The sequence below is a fragment of the Vicugna pacos genome, chromosome 29 (genome assembly GCF_048564905.1).
Source record: "Vicugna pacos chromosome 29, VicPac4, whole genome shotgun sequence".
NCBI lineage: Eukaryota > Metazoa > Chordata > Mammalia > Artiodactyla > Camelidae > Vicugna > Vicugna pacos.
This window is the reverse complement of record NC_133015.1, coordinates 20976487-20992918: the sequence shown is the minus strand read 5'-3', so window position 1 is coordinate 20992918 and position 16432 is coordinate 20976487. Positions and strand designations below refer to the sequence as shown.

The following is a 16432-nucleotide window of genomic DNA, read 5'->3' as shown; positions in this document are numbered from 1 at the left end:
CCTGGATTCGGGAGGCTGATCTGCTCGTTATGAATGCACTTTGGAGAGGACGGAGTCTACCGTCAACCATCAGGACCAATCCCTCAGACCAGGTGAGCTGCCCAAGTCGTGATTACCTTCTGCAGCCGCACCTTTAACTATTTAACAAACAGGCCATAAATATCATAACCATAAATGATAATCATTTTGCAATATATGTTTAGCACCTAAATTTATATACTGTACACCTTAAATTTATACAATGTTATGTGTCTATTTCTTATATCTCAGTAAAGCTGGGAAATTTCAGAAGAAGAAAGAAATTTTTAAAAAAGGAAGGAAGGTTGGTTCATTCAGCAATTTGTTCAGGTAATGTTTACTGATTACTTCCTATTACTGAGCATTCAGCTAGGTCGTTTCATCTGTGTGATCTTATTTAATTCTCATAACTATTTAAAGAAACACAATCTCTATTCTATGTGCAAATCCTTGCTCTAAATGCTACAGAGTTTAGGAGTTAGGAGTAAGAAGAGGAAAGATGGAAAACACATGTATACATGGACCCTCAGGTACCTGTGTGCTAGTTGTCTATTTCTAGGTACATAATGAGGTCACTAAAAACTTAATGACTTAAAACAACAATAGTCATTTATTATCTCTCAAAGCATCTATGCATCAGGAAATCGGGCAGGACATGGCGGAGATGTGCGGATCTCTCCTCCTCAATGCCGGGGGCCTCTTTTGGAAGAAGACTCAAAGGCTGGTGATTGAAATCACCAGAAGATTCATTCACACAGGTCAGGTGTTGATGCTGGCCGTTGGTCACAGATCTAGGAGTGTCCTAGGCTTCCACAAAACCAGCTCTGGGTTTTGAGGGTAAGCTCACAGGGGGGTGGGGGGAAGGAGCGCTCCCCTTTCTATGACCTAGCCCAGAAGCCACCCTTCAGCCACACTGCCCTAAGTCAGGAGGAGGGGACATAACCTCCCACAGCCTCATCTCTGAGTGGGAAAAATGTCAGTCATATTGTAAGAAGAGCATGTGGAGTGGGATCAAATACATAAGAGCAGCCAACGGTGGGAGATACAATTTCCCACAACCTTACACTCTCGTAAAGGACTTAGGGTGGGCCCTGGATTGGGCAACACCAGGAGCCGTGTCTCCTGTCAGGACTCCAGGGAAGGGAAGGATCAGAGGTTGCTTCTGAGTAGGGGTCGAGGCAGGCTTCAAAGAGGAAGCCGTGTTTGAGTTTTATCCTGATTGGACAGAATTTCAGTTCATTTATTCATTGTGCCTACTTGGTGTATGGACGGTAGCATGCTAAGTGGAAAAGGTAATGGAAATTTCTACTTCCAAAGGCTCAAAGCTGACAGTGACCCCTAGACAGGGGGTCAGGACTCCTCAGCGGTGAAGAGCCCATTGGCACTCTTGCTTCCGCCCTTTCACTGTGCTGTCCGTCTCGTGCTGCAGACTCGTGCCTCACTCCTTCCTGGCTCCCTTGTCTCTGCTCCTACAGATGGCGGACCAGGGGACACATACCACTAGGGAATTTGGGGACCAATCTAGAAACTGTTTTATATTACTAAGGAGAAAAAAAATTATGTAAAATACAGTGAATGAAATGAAAAAGTCAATTTGTGGACCATGAGTTGCCAGTTTTTTTAATCCTCAAAAAAACCAAATCTCTCTGTGAATTCAAGTATTCAAAATGTACAGAAGCAAATCTTTTTATACTTTCCATTTTCTGTTTTATTTCACCCTTTCCCATTCCTTCTCTCTCCGTCTCCATGCGATTCCACGGAGGATAGAGATCAAAAGCTGTTACTTGTTGATGAAGAAGTACACAGGCAAATCTAAATGAGATTTACAGTAATTAGTAATTGGACCAAAGAAACTAGGAACGTCAAAGTCATGGCTGTGATTTTTTTTAAATCCCATCAATTATTCTGTCTCTGAGCAAATGAAACTGAATGCACTAGGGCATTGGGGTTTTTTTAGTAGCTCCAAGTCTTACATTTTATTACAGAACAACTTCCTAAAAATAGGATCTGCCCCAGATTTATACATCAGCAGTTCAACAAAGAAACATTCACCGTTTTTAACCCCATACACATATAAAATAACTCACTTTGGGGAACTCACTATGAATTCCAAGCCTCACCTCTGATAATGAAAAATGGACCATAATTCAACTGTGATTTCTTTTCTCATGTATCTGATTAGCTTATAGCTTTAGACTTGTCTTGAAAGTAGACCAACAAATACCTTTGCAGTTAAGGACTTTTTAAATTTAGTTCTAATTGAGGATCAAGGCCTGGTTATTTTAAAACAGTGATTTCAAGAGGCTAACAACTTCATAGCGTGAAGACATTACTTTTCTTGTTTGGAGAATATTTTTTAACACAGAAATGGAATGGCCCTAAACTCTCATTTCTCCCTTCTGAAGCTCTTTAGAACTGAATCAGAGATAAAGTTCAAATACAATGAAATTTTGATAAACCCGCTCATCAGGTTCAAGCAGATTCAGAGAAGAGACCTTATCACCGTGAGAAAAACCCTAGAAAGCCTGTTATGTTACCTCCCCTCTGCTTAGAGGCAGTATTCTGTGCTTCACATCAAGATTTAAAGTACAAAGTTATTTCTAGGTGTGATCTAAAAAGCTCAAAGGAAACCACATATTTATTTGTATAGTGATGTCCAGGGTAAAACCACGCTATCAAAGGAATAAGAATCTACAATAAAACTGATTGATAAGAATTCCAAAATACGAGAAGTGGGGGTTGAACCACTGACAGTGACAAGACCCATTTGATATCTACATTCATGTGGAAAAAGGCAAATGGGGTATCTGAGTGCCGAGAGAACAGTAGAATTCAAAATCACCCACAGTAAGTAACTCCCTAAACACAGCAGCAAAACTGTCGGGGGTCCTGAAAATTCTGATTCACAGGTGAGAGCAAGGGGACCCGCAGGAGGTCAGGAGGTGCTGAAATGGGCTTGGTTCTAGGATGCTCAAAACTTGCAGTCCTGAGCTCACTTCTAGAGCATGCCTCTCGCTAAGGAGAAATGGAAGAGAGCAGAATCTAAGTCGAGCAGGACAATGATACGTGGGGCAAAAGGAAAGAGAAGTGCAGATACACGTGAGGAAAGCGAGCAGAGGAGACGGAGCTGAGCTCAGAAACACAGTCTCAAGCCATGTTTTAATCATTTCATCCAAACAAGAGCCTCCAGAGCTGTGAAGCTAAAAAAGACGTCGTGGTCCACCTCTGCCTCTTAGAAGTGCCGGAAAATTAACTTCACTTAAAATGAGCAGCCGAAAGGAATTACAGTCAATTTCTATACAACATTATTATCACAAAGGAAGGAAGGATGGAATATCCTTGTATGTTTTAAACAACGAAAGCATACCAGAGGAGCACACTCACAGAGCCAATAAAAACTGCTACCTAACACTTCAAAAACCAAAATGAATAATTGTAGACATTATTAAAGAATAACACAGATCAGAATTACAAAAGCTTAGAAATAAAGTGGAGAAGAAAAATACTTGAAAAAGGTGATGGGACTCAAAGAACTCAAAATAAAGAAAAACCATGCAAACTTGAATAAATACAATACAAAATGCCCTGAAGATAGTTGTAAGATTGAAATAACAAATATGGTTAAACTAAAAGTGTAATTTTTTGAGGGCAAAAATAAAATCCAATGTACATATTAGGAGTTCATTAGCAATGAACAAAGTAATGAAAGAGAATAAATCTTTAATTTAAGAAAATCTTCCTGAACTAAAAAAAAAAAAGGCCCTGCCTTGTGTACTTTGATAAAAGTGTCCCAAAACCTTTAAAGTAGCTAAATGTTCAAAGAACTGAAGGAAACTCAAAAAAAAAAAAAAAAGTAAATTAAGGTATGCAGACAATGTAAAGTCACATACAGTTGCTTGAGGTGGCGTGAATATTTGACTCTGAGCTTTCCAGGGGCCACTACGGCACAGGGAATCATAACGTTGAGCATCTGAAATCCGAGTGAAATGTCTCCGGTGGTAGGTCTTTATAAAGAAGTTTCCCTTTAACTTAGCACCTGTATCTTCACCAATATTCTGACAGTAAGCACAAGAATATTCATAAGGCATGTCTAATACATTTCTTCCAGGTGTATCTATGTCATGTCATATAAACAATTCAATAAGGTAACTTATTGAACAAAGACAAGGTGGTTGAGGTTTGACACAGAAATAAAAATAGAGTATCTAGAAAGTGGGCTGCATGGCTTTTAAGCACCTGTCCGTAAAGGCGGCCTCTGAGCGCACTGGGATTGGGGAACCCTTCTTGCCAGGACTTAAAAGTGCAAGAACTCCCTGTTGCGGGGAGAGAGTATAGCTCAGCGGTAGGGTGCATGCTTACCGTGCAGAGGTCCTAGGTTCAATCCCCAGTACCTCCATTAAAAAAAAAATTATTTTTTTAAGAATTTCCTATTGCCATTTAGAAGCCCACACGTGTGTGTCTGTAGTCAGCAGAGCAAGGGGTAAGGGTGTAAAAGCTGAGACACTCGAGAAAGGTGACGTGCAGAGAGGAAGGCCACCGCTCCTGCACTGACGGGGCTGAGAGCGCAGGGCGCACAGGCGAGATTTCCTGCTCGAAGACACAGAAAAATGAGCAGCTGAGTCGTGAAGCTTTGTTATTTAGAACATGAAAACAATTATCTTTGCGTGGAAAATTATTTGCCAAAATCTCAGGGAAGAAAACCAACTCTCACTGAAGCACCTTTTAAGATCCAACTCTACTCGCTGAATCTCCCGAGGTAATTGACTTAATTGGCCCCAGTATAACTGACTGGGTTGACCCACTTTACAGGGCTGTTGACCATCGGCCAGTTCTCAGTTGAGGGAAGCTGTTAAAACTTCAGAGTTTTTGGTTTCTGAAGTCCTTCTTTCTGGAAACACTGGTAGAGGAAGACTTTCCAGTTGTCAAGTAAGGGCACTCTTTGTTCACTGAACTAAAAACGTGTGAGCTGCTTACAGTAAAAATTCTCCCGTTTATTCTGAGGGACTCAGGATGTGAATTTTATTGAGTCCCTTTCAATTTAGGGACGTTCAACTGAAAAGTAAGCATTTTGCTTTAATCTAAACCTTTTTTTAAAATGTAGACCCCTTCCAAATCCAATTTTAAAAAATCAGTACTTTTTAATTAAATTTCACTTTTTATGTTTTATTTACAGATTAATTAAATCAAATGTAAACATTTCACATTAAAAGTAATAATGATAAATCTCACCAGGAGGTGCTGGTCAGATCCGCTGGTTTGACTCTGAGTTTAGGTAAATGAAAGAACAGACTGATTCCACGGGAGTACGGGCTTCGCTTATTCATTTACTCACAACAGCTTCAGCCAAAAGGAATATTTTTTCCCTTAGTGAAGATCTGAGGGCCCTGTGATTGGTAATTAGACCTCCCTTCCTCCAGTTTCATCAAATTAGTGGCCCAAAGTCAGAGCTGAGATGAGGACCCCTGATGTGGGGTTCAACCTTCAGTCTATGCACCTTCCAAACTCTCTGGGGTTAAGTTATGTCAACTTCCTGTAATTTGCCCTGTTTCACCATCTGTCCATCTTTACCAATGCGAAACAAGAGAAATCCCTATTTACTTTAAAGTTCTTCCATGCAAAGTCCTGCGAAGATGTAAAATAGAAAAGATGCAAACTGACCATCTCACTGTGTTTCGTATCTGCAGACTCTCATGCTGATGTCAGTTCTAGGGCCAAATTCCTATTCAACCGTCACGGTCCTAGCATTATCTCAGTATCATTTATGATATGACTATCAAAGCCAGATGTTTTGGATTATGAAACTCTGTTTCCATAATAAAGGATTTCAAAATCATTTATGCTTTATGGCTTAGGAGAAGGAAATCACAAAACTTAGTTCCACTCCTGAATGTCCAAGCATCATAGATATAATTCTATTTTTGGCAGTAAAGACACTAAGAAGAGAGAAATTCAAGCCCTTTTCCAAACCCTTAAAGGGGGAAAATAGTTTCCAAAAAAATCAAGAATGAAGCCAACAAAAAATGCTCCAAAAAACATTGGAGACAGTGACAAAATAGAAGATAGTATTGTTCTGATAGAAAGGTGAATCCCAGGGCTGTAAGCATCCAATTAATAGTTGAATATTGCTGCTATAACGTGTGTTTACAAGATGAGACAGTGCTGAAAATATGCATGAAATCTGCACAAGTAATCAACACTTGATATTTTGTAAAGTCATTTTAGATCAAGACATTCAAACCCGTAACTTCCAACTCATATGCTGTAGTTAAGAATCCCCAACGGCTAAGAGAGAGGCCAACATTATCCATCACTGCCAGAGGTGAGACTGATGTTTAAAACCCAAGACTCTCACACTTCCTTTTTTGATTCATCCCGTGTTGAAGAAAGAAACGTCGAGAGAGCAGAAGACCTTTCAACTAGATAGAACGCTGTGTTAAAATGGGAATTAAGGGAATTGGATTCTAACATGACCCCATCAAATCCCAAACCTCATTTTGCTGATAGAGATCGGAGGAAAAAAAATGAAAAGGTTGAATCTACACTTGTGTGCCAGTAAAAATTCCATTGCCAGTTTTACAGAGAGAACTGACATTTGGGGATGTAGAGGGCACGTGGTTGGAATGCCAAGTAGAAGTTGGCGGGATTAAACTTCTACCTCCAGCAGGTCATTAAGCAACCTTTAAAAAGCAGAATGAAAACTCACTGTCAGGAAAGCTTTGTTCCTATCAGCAGCATATCCCAACCTGAGCTGTCATATTTCTTCAATGGGAATATATAATACAAATTACCCGGAGCAGCCAAGGTCCCGACAGTCAAGCCCACTGTTTTCATGAAGATCTTGGTCTTGGTGATTGTGCAGAGGACAGTCTTCAAACTAGGGTGACAGAAAATTAAAAAGGTTGGTGAACTTTGGGAACCTTTTTGCAAACTAAACCAGATTCCTGTTAATAGGTTCTTAGGTCTTGTTTTTAAACCATTGCAAGAATGTTCTTAAAAAAAAAAAAACAACTTTCCATTTCGTAATACTGGTAACTTATGAGGAGCAGCAAGTCACTTATATGCAGGTTGCTCTTGCGACCCTCGTGGGTCCTAAAATCCATGTCAGAGCTGAACAGATTCACAGGTGAAAGTTTTCAGGATCTCACGCAGTAGCATGATTCCAAGAAATTCATCCAAAGAAACAGTTGCCAGCGTTTGTTGGGGAAATGGTCACTTAACATCCAACAAACTTTCCAGCACAGCTACAGTGTGTCAGGCCCTGGAGATGCGACCTGCCCCTGGATGCTTCAGGAGCTAGTTTGGAGACAGACACCAATTCAGTGACAGCTGCACACAGTGCCACTAGCTTCTTGTAACCAACCCAGCCATGGCTCATGACCAATGTTTGAGAACAAACGCGGTTAAATAGGGATGTCCTAGAAATGAAATACAGAAGTAGGCTTAACATGGTTTCCATTTTTCCACAAGAAAACTGAGGACATGAAGAGCAAAATGCTGAATCTGGAGTTTCCCAGGCAGAAGGTGAAAATCCACACTTCAGGACTTTAAGAAGCCAGTTGCCAACCAATATTGCATGAGATTCAGGGATCGTGTTAAGGGCTTAGATCTGCCCTGCCCAGCGTGGCTTGTGTCCAGTGTGCACTTGAAATGCCACAAACTGAGCAAATTCAGCAGATTCAGTGCCCCCGAATTCCTGAGCTTTTGAGCTGCTCACAGAGCATCTGGAGCACGCCACGACCACCCTCCCACATGCCAGAGTTCGAGTGGGTTTATAAAAACCATCAGTTCAGTAGAGTGCTCTCAGTGTCTTTCTTATGTTCTTCATCTTTCTAACCCAAAAGAGGTAAAGAATACATAATATTTAATTTAATGTTTCACTCTGATCTACACTCTTATTCTCACTGTCACTGTTAAATCCAAGAAGAAGGCAGAAGAGAAGAAAAAGACAAAACAGGGGAACCTCAGAGGTTAAAGGATGAGTCATAGTTTGTTTCATTCCCAGGTAGAAAGGTGGTGGGTGGTGTTCACTGCAGTTGTGTGATTTGCAGGGTTAAGAAGTTTCCATTTTTACCTGTTTCTCTTTGCGGCTAATTCCAGCCTAGTTTGTAATCTTCCGCAGTGGAATAATTCGGCTTCCATTTGTTTGTTTTTCCACTAGCTGCAGCTGTTTTTCTACTGTTCTTTTATTCGAGTAATGAACACACTGATTTATTTTGCCTTGACAGCCTGGGGCAGTGGTACTAAGGGTACAAATTTTTAAGTCAAACAAATACATGGACCTTTTGAGAATGCATCACACTGGATTTCCTTCTCTTCAGATTCTCCTGAAGTCAGACAATAGGAATTCCAGGGACCATACTCTCCTGGGCAAAAAAAATATATATATATTTCTTTAATGGAGGCACTGAGGATTGAACCCAGCATCTTCTGCAAGCTAAGCAGGCGCTCTACCACTGAGCTATACTCTACCCGCCGTGTGTGTGGGGGTATGTGTATGTGTGTTTGGAGAGAGAGAGCGCGAGAGTGAGCCAATAATGATCTATACAAACTATTCACCCTTTAAGACAGTTCACCTCAGTCAGCTAATTATTCTCAGGGCCCCTTCAATGAGATGGATGTGACCTGCTCATATTTCAGCCAGTAAGGAAGGCTAAAAAATGTGACTCCAGAAGTGACGTTGACCAGAGTTCTCTGCCATCAGATGACAAAGGGAGGGTGTTTTCTTGTTCATAAAATGCGTTTGCTCTTGACTGAGATGAAGTATGAAGCAGCCAGACTTCAGGATTCTGAAACTCCACTCTGCAGAGCAAACCCTCAACTCACAATGGTCCTAATTAAGGACCAGTGAGCTAAACTGAGTATTTAGAGGCCAATATTTTAAAAATAAAGAACGTTTGTTCAGAGTGAACAAACCCTGAACCATCAGGAATGCACTCATTGTGCCGTCTCCTTTCACAGTTGCCCACGTGTGCAGGCCACACCCCTGTCATCCGTTCCAGAGCTTCACTGGGGACCCCAGCGTGAGTCAGGTGTAAGTCTGAGTGACACAATCATTTGTAAACAGCACTTCCTTAATTACCACCAAGAATTTGTAAAAAATATTAACAACAAATAATAATAATGGCTAACCAGATGTGGGAAAACCCACTGATCACTTTCAGTGTACAAGGTGATACGCAGCCCATTCAAAGGAACGCCACTCAGGACTCCGCCCACCTGATTCTCATCTCTGTCTTGTTGTTTATTCTGTGTGGTTTATTCTTGTACTAGTCAGTTGACCTTTTGATTCCTCTCTTTTTCTCCTCTTTAGAATGAGGGGCATACACTCATGATCTCAGTGTCCTTTCTTTCTCCAACATTCTAATTTTACATCCCTAAATCATTTAAAGGGACGCATTGCCTCCCCATAAACTAATCTTGCTAAACTGATTCCAACCTGACTTTCGCTGACTTGCTTAAGTAGGCTAAACATCCCCACATCAGGAGCTCAGAATCATGTTCTCCCTATTAATTTTCTCATAAATAGCACAGAAGAAAGTTGCAACCCAGTTTTGCCTGCAGTGTCATAAAATCTAAATTAGTTGGATTTAAATTGGTGAGGTGTGAGTATGTGTTAGATTAAAACGTAACGTCAATTAATGGTGTGTGTTCTGTCCTGGGTCGTTGTCTCTTTCTCTACACAATCTGCCTGGAAAATTATAAATTGCCCACAGCTTTCAGACATTCCCGACTCCTAAAAGTCTAACTCCAGATGATTTCTCCTCCGAGCTCCAAACTGATATCAGCTAATAACGGTCATCATTCAGCGAACGCCTCCCACGAGTCTGGTGCAGAGCAGTCACTTTAACAACCTGGTTTCCCTATAATCAGGGGAGACCTGGTGATCTCCACTGTACAGAGGAGGAAATTGAGTCTCAGAAGGATCAGGTAGCTGATCGAAGTCACACAGCTGATCATTGTCAAGGCCAAGGTTATAATCCAGGTCTCGCTGGCTTAGAAGTCCGCGCCCTTTGGACTCTTCCACACAAGCGAACGATATGGTTGGAAATGCAGGATAACAAAGCATGATAACTGTTGTGGATGAAAGCTTTCTTCTTGGCAGAGGGGGGCAGGCTGCAGGGAGGACAAGGTCTGGGGTCTGAGGTCACGGGCAGAGGAAGGGGAAGCTGACAAGGTGGGTCTGGGCCAGACGCGGAACAGCCTCGCGGGCCAGGACAGAGAACGCAGGCTCCTGTTAGACAACGCGAGTCACCCCAGGGTCTCAAGGGGGCGCAGGAACTGACTACCGTCAGCTTCACATTTTAGGGGGCATAGTCTGAAAATAACTTCAAGAAAAGTTTAGAAGGAAATACAGAGAAATTCGAAGTAGGAAGGTCATTGGGGAACCTATTCCAGGTGACAGGGCATTCAGGCCTGAGACGGGACAGTAACAGAGGAAGGGGTGAGAAAGGATTCACAACACAGTGCACAGTTAGAATGCAGAAGGAGAGGAGGACGAGGGTCTGCCGACCGCAGGGCCACCCGCCTTGTCTTTCCCCGGTTGCCTCACACAGCGGGTTCCCACGGCCGACCTGCTGCAAAGCCCCCACCTCGGTGGAGAAAGTCGCCGCGCTGGGTCGTACCGGGCGCAGCTCACACCCCATTTATCTGGATGTCTCACCGCCTCCATTCACCACCCACGTCTCAGAAACCTCACCATCTCTGCCTCTCAGATGGACCTTCACAGTCACCTCCTCTCCCATCTTCCCACAGCCACCCTGGCCCCTGCTTCCAGACTGTTCTCCACACAGCAACCCCCAAAACCCTTGAAAACCTGTGTCGGATCATCTCACTCTTCTGCTCGGAACTGCAGGATAGCCCCCTGGCCGAAGACCTCCCAGTGGCAGTAAGGCCCGGCGTGTCCCGTGATCCCTGACCCCGTCTCCTTCTGCCTCCTTCTCCTCACACTGCTCCAGCCTCCCCGGCCTCCTCCTGCTCCTCGGACCCACAGGTCACACTCTATCTCAGCGCCTTTGCGCTGGCTACACCTCCCTCAGCATCGCTAAGTCTCACTCGCTCACCTCCTTCGGGGTTTTGTTCAGATGTCTCTCTCCTCTGCAGTGAGTCACACCTGAACCGCCTCATTGAAAAGCGCAAACCTCCCCGACCCTTGCCTCGTACGCAGATGCCCGGCCCAGCACACTTAGGATGCTGTATTTTGCTGCAACATACCGTTACGTGTTGCCTTGTGCCCCTCCAAAAGAGGCTGAAGGCCTCAGCCCCAGTACCTGGGAGTGTAACTTTTCTAGAAGGGTTTTTGCAGAGGACTGAGCTACGACGAAGCCGTTAGGGTGGGTCCTAATCCAGCATGGCTGGTGTCCTTATTAAAAGGGGAAATTTGGACCCAGAGACACACACAGGGAGAACACCGTGTGAGGATGGAGGCAGAGATTAGCGCGATATTTCTGCAAGCCAACAGACACCAGAAGCTGGGGAGAGGCCTAAACAGATTCTCCCTCACGGCCTCGGAAGGAACCAACCCTGCCAACGCCTGGATCTTCCATTTCCAGCCTCCAGAACCATGAGACAATAAAATTCTCTTGTCTGAACCACCCAGTGGGTGGCACTTTGCTATGGCAGCTCTAGGAAACTAATCATCTTACCAAATAATCAACCTGTCTTCATCTGCAAAGGTCAGCTTCCAGAGGTGGGGGCAGGGGGAGGTGGCAGCGATGTGTTTATTTTTCTTTGCTCGTGTGTCTCCAGCAATAATGAATCTCAACAGCTGTGCCCAGGCCACAGGGCTAGCCTCTCCCCCTACGTCTCTCCAGGACAAAGTCCTTTCAACTTTCACCCCAAATGCCATGGGCTTTGAAACCTTCTTAACTTCGCTTGAGCTGTTTCCTGGGCCTGGGATGCTCGCGTCTGTGTGCTACCATCTCGTCATCAGTTCAGACACATCCACGTCATCCCTCCGCTGATGGGTCCCCTCTGCCCCCTCGTCTGCTTTATTATTCATCCGGTTGTGCCTCCCACCTATAAACTGGGACCGCTTTGAGTTCTCTAATCATATCCTATTCATCTTTCCAGCCCCAGAACCCGGCCCCATGTCTGGCACCCGGAGGGGTGCCGTAAATGTTTGCTAGATGGAATTAAATCTGTATCCTGCAGCGTTGGCAAGAGCTGCCCTTCCCTGGGCCGCTCGCCGCCGCAGCGGGTGCAGGGGGCTCAGGGCGGCCCGGTGGGCGGAACTTGGGGGAGAGCATCGGGGCGCTTCGGGGCTGGGGCTCCCTGCGGACCCTCTGTCTCCCTGCCATCTCGGGAGAGTTTCTTAAATCAGAACCATTAGCGATGTGGTACTTAAACCACTCAGGTAAGCCCTGGAAGACATTTGCCAGAATTCACAAACAGCTCGATCAGAGAAGGCATGTGAATCCTCCTCCGTTTTATAAACTTGAGCGAGGAAGGACAGTCCTTTGAGACAGGCCGCTGGGCAGGAATATGCTGGCTCTGGTTCCAGGCAACGGCTTCACCTCTGTTTCCTGTTCTCCTCCTGTTCTTTCCCGGGGGCGGGGGGTGTAAAGGCCACGCGTCTCCACCCGGTTTTGCAGGGAGGAGGAGCTGGAGCCAGCATCAGAAACGAAGCAGGCGTTTGGTGTGGCCAGCCTGCCTCTGAGCCCCCGACTACCCGCCGGATGTGGCCTGAAAAGGCTGGGAGACCAGCCTGCCAGAAATTCCAAGCGAACAGAACAAAGGTGTCAGACCTGCGTCCTCAGGAACCGCTGTGGGCTCTCCCAAGGCTCTCTGCCCCTCTCTGTTGTCCAAAAGCCACGAGCTCCTCTCTCTCACAGCCATTGCCTAGACAGCAGAGTGGGTCCAACGGAACGTAGGAAACGCCAAGATCTTTACAGCCTGACTCCTTGCAGGTGCCATGCTGGTGGGTTAGCTTCAAATGCATAAGGATAAGTGATTTCATAACCCTACATGCATTTGGCAGATCAGATGTCCAGTTAATGGTGCTCAGGTGGCTCAGTCAGTCATGCGCCCAGGCTCAGCACCCGTGCCGCGCCAAGCTCTGCTTTTCTCAAGGGCATCGAAGAAGAGGGCTCTCGGGAGGGAGGGTGTAGCTCAGTGGTAGAGCACGTGCTTGGCATGTACGAGGTCCCGAGTTCAATCCCCAGTACCTCCAGCAAAAAAAAAAAAAAGAAGAGGGCTCCCGTTTTTCACATTATGTCATAAAGCTGATCAAACAATAGCTTACACTCTTCCCAGCAAAATGTAGTAAGCTTCGTGATCATGACTAAAGAGTTGCTCGCGAATTTTTAACAGTTCAATTCAGCTCTACCTTTTGCCCCCTTAAATTCACATGGGCAATGTGTCGATCATTCTTTGTACGCTGGCCTCATAATGCTTTGAATTATTGTTCTTATACATACAGTACGTGTGAAGCGTTTGGGGCAGTGGGTAGGCCCTCATCCAGTGAGACTAGTGGTCTCAACATTTGGTCACGCGCTCCTTTCAGATCAAACAAAGCCAGGAAACCTCGCTCCAGAAAAAAAATCCACACACTTCACACGTGTTTTACGTATAATTTGGGACAGACCTGCTCCAACAGGAATCAGTAAACTTTTTGCTATAAAGGCCAGATAATATATATTTCAGGCTTTATAGGTCAAGAGGCAAGATGTGAGTATTATCTAGGTATTTATATTAAAAAAGAGAAAACAAATTCCCACACATTTTAATTGACAAAATCCAAAATACCATAACTGCATATGATTTGTTCGGTAATACAGGTCTGTGAACGAAAAGAAAGGAATTTGGCTGGAGGGGAAGAGAAGGGAAATATTTCACTCCGTCGTGGTTCAAAGTGAGTGTTTCCCATCATAAAATCGATGGACAACGTCCATCTGTGAAAACCACTCTGAGTTCAAGGGCTGTGAAACCCAGGCAGTGGGCCGGATTTGCTAATCACTGCTTTAAAGTGCACCCAGAGGCAGAGACTCAGATCTAGACTATTTTAGGGAGTCCCTGCTGGGACCGTGTTGCTGTCCAGGGCTCTTGATCCTGGTGGCAGGGAAGACGCCCACACCGAGGCCCCACCCGGAGCCAGCGAGGAGTCCTGGGGCCCGGCTCCCGCCACAGGGCTGGCTGGCAGCTGAATTGGGGCCACATGCCTTCCTCTCCCAGCTGCAACCAAGACCACACGCTCTACTCAATTCTATTAACCTACATTCTGTGACCTCAATAAAACTTTCCCGATAATCAGCAAGAATAACAATGCACAGGAAAAGAAACTCCTGCGCCCAGTGCTTGAAAATTGAAATGTAAAAAGCACACCAATGCATAAGGCTTTTTAATGAATAAAACTATTTCCTTAATCTGCAGTTATCTTTCAATCAATACTCACTTCCAGAGAGTCCAAAAAAATACTGCCTTGCATATCTAAAACAGCTTTGAATAAATCATAACAAACTCATCAAGACCCAGCGTTCAACAAAAATGATTATGCAGAAATTTTAGCTTATCCTCACCCAGTTAATCTTTTTCTCCTAAAAAACATTCCATAGAAAGTCAATCGCAGGAGAAATGTAATTCTATATAATGTTTTCCGGCCTGTAATGTTTGAAAAGCTTAGGCCACTAAGAAGAGCCATAAATGCATCTCATTGTCGGTTAGAACCCATCATTTCATCTCGATAATGGTTAAATAAATAAGTAAATACAGACATAAATGCAGCTCCGTTGACGGGCTGGCGGAGCGGCAGTTGGAGCGACAAACTTGATGCAAGTTCTCCACCTAGTGGATCTTTCGAAAGTTGCAGGTACCTGTGTCGGCTACAGACAAAGAGATACAGACTCGCCGGGGAAACATCCTCTCTGTTAATCAGTGACAGCATGTCGGACGTTCATTTTCTCTTTTTTTATTTTCTACTTTCTTTGGTGTCCCTCCCCCTCTTAGCCCAGGTTCCCCAGGGACGATTCAAAGACAGATATTTGCCTACAAAACATTAATTGGGGCACACTGTCGGGACAGACACTGGTGAGGGAGCGAAGGGAGCAGCACTGGATGGAGGAGGCGGCTGGGCTGTGTTGGACCCTTGCAGCCAGAAGTCTTGGTAACAAGGAGCCTGCCGATGGCCCACACTTTGCCTCCAGTCCTGCCAGCAGGGCTGCTCCATCCACAGGCCCATCCGGGAGGCCAATGAGGAGGCTGGCTGGCCTCAGCTGTGTGTTTAGTGCCTCGTGCACAGTGGAAGCTGTCTGTAGGTCTCACATGAGGAACAAAGCCCTTCACACTTGGTACCCGTCCACCTGCTTCCTCCCTAGGCCCACTCATCCCTGAGGGTCCAGGCTTTCTCCCTGAAGGCCTCTGACCAACCACCAAGCCATCTGGCACTGCTCAGGAATCCGTGTGCCTCCAGCACTCCCCTTGCACACTGAGTGCATCAAGGGGCAGTGGGCTGGATGGTGCATCTAACCACCCACTTAGTGGTCCAGTCTTAGCTTGTGTCTCATTCCAATCTGACCCATCATGAACTTGGCCTTCCTTCTTCCCATTAGCTGGTCAAAGGGACCCCTGCCCCACTGTCCAGCCATGGGTAGGAGGCAGGGAGGGACCGGCACACCTGTGACGGACGGATGGAATGGAGGTCTGAAATCCCACCTTTTGTGCCTCACACTGGTCCTGGGACTGACACCGCAATGTGAGGTGATGAAATGAGGAAGACGGCGAGAAGGGGAGAACAGAGAGTAATAAGAAATGATTGAAGGGAAGAAGTGGCTACATTGGAGGATGCAGCTGAGAACTGGAAACTCTCCACCTGCCTGGCGGGGACGGTGCTGTCTGACCTCCCAACTCTTCTCCTCCTCTGACCCACAAGCAAATCCTGTCGGTCAGTCTCATTCAGACACATCCAGAATCCAACCACCTCTCACCCTCCTGCAGCAACCACTGTGGTTCAAGGCACCATGGCTCCTGTCTCACTGCGTATGTGGACAGCTCTCCTAGTCGCTGCCATTGCCCCTTTGTCTGCTCTCTGGCCTTTTCCGTCCTTGAACATCACAGGCTCATGCTCAAATCGAAAATATGTCAATTGGTGATTGAATTTCAAATATAGACCCTTCAAAATCACCAACTAACATGTTTTTCAACACTGACATTTCATTCAAATGTCAGTTCTAAATCTCTAATGTCACAATGTTTTTGTCTCATGACATCTTATTAATTATCTTTCAGCCAGCCTCTCTTGCACCAGATGTTTTATTACATAAAATCAAAAATACAACCTAAATATCCATCAACAGATGACTGGATAAAGAAGCTGTAGTTTATTTATACAGCAGAATACTGCTCAGCCATAAAAAAGAATAAAATAATGCCATTCACAGCAACATGGATGGACCTGGAGATCATCATTCTAAGTGCATTAAGC

General features: G+C 44.9%; 2 long non-coding RNA genes across 2 annotated transcripts; one reads left to right on the top strand and one right to left on the bottom strand.

Annotated features, from left to right (window-relative positions):
* Nucleotides 1-782, top strand: LOC116285961 (uncharacterized). Its single transcript, XR_012065376.1, has 3 exons — nucleotides 1-92; nucleotides 271-348; nucleotides 645-782. It is a non-coding gene; the product is annotated as an uncharacterized lncRNA (long non-coding RNA).
* Nucleotides 783-1607: 825 nt separating this feature from the next.
* Nucleotides 1608-6801, bottom strand: LOC140690274 (uncharacterized). Its single transcript, XR_012065491.1, has 2 exons — nucleotides 6722-6801; nucleotides 1608-1830 (listed from the first exon to the last, which is right to left on the bottom strand). It is a non-coding gene; the product is annotated as an uncharacterized lncRNA (long non-coding RNA).
* Between the last annotated feature and the right edge of the window lie 9631 nt (nucleotides 6802-16432).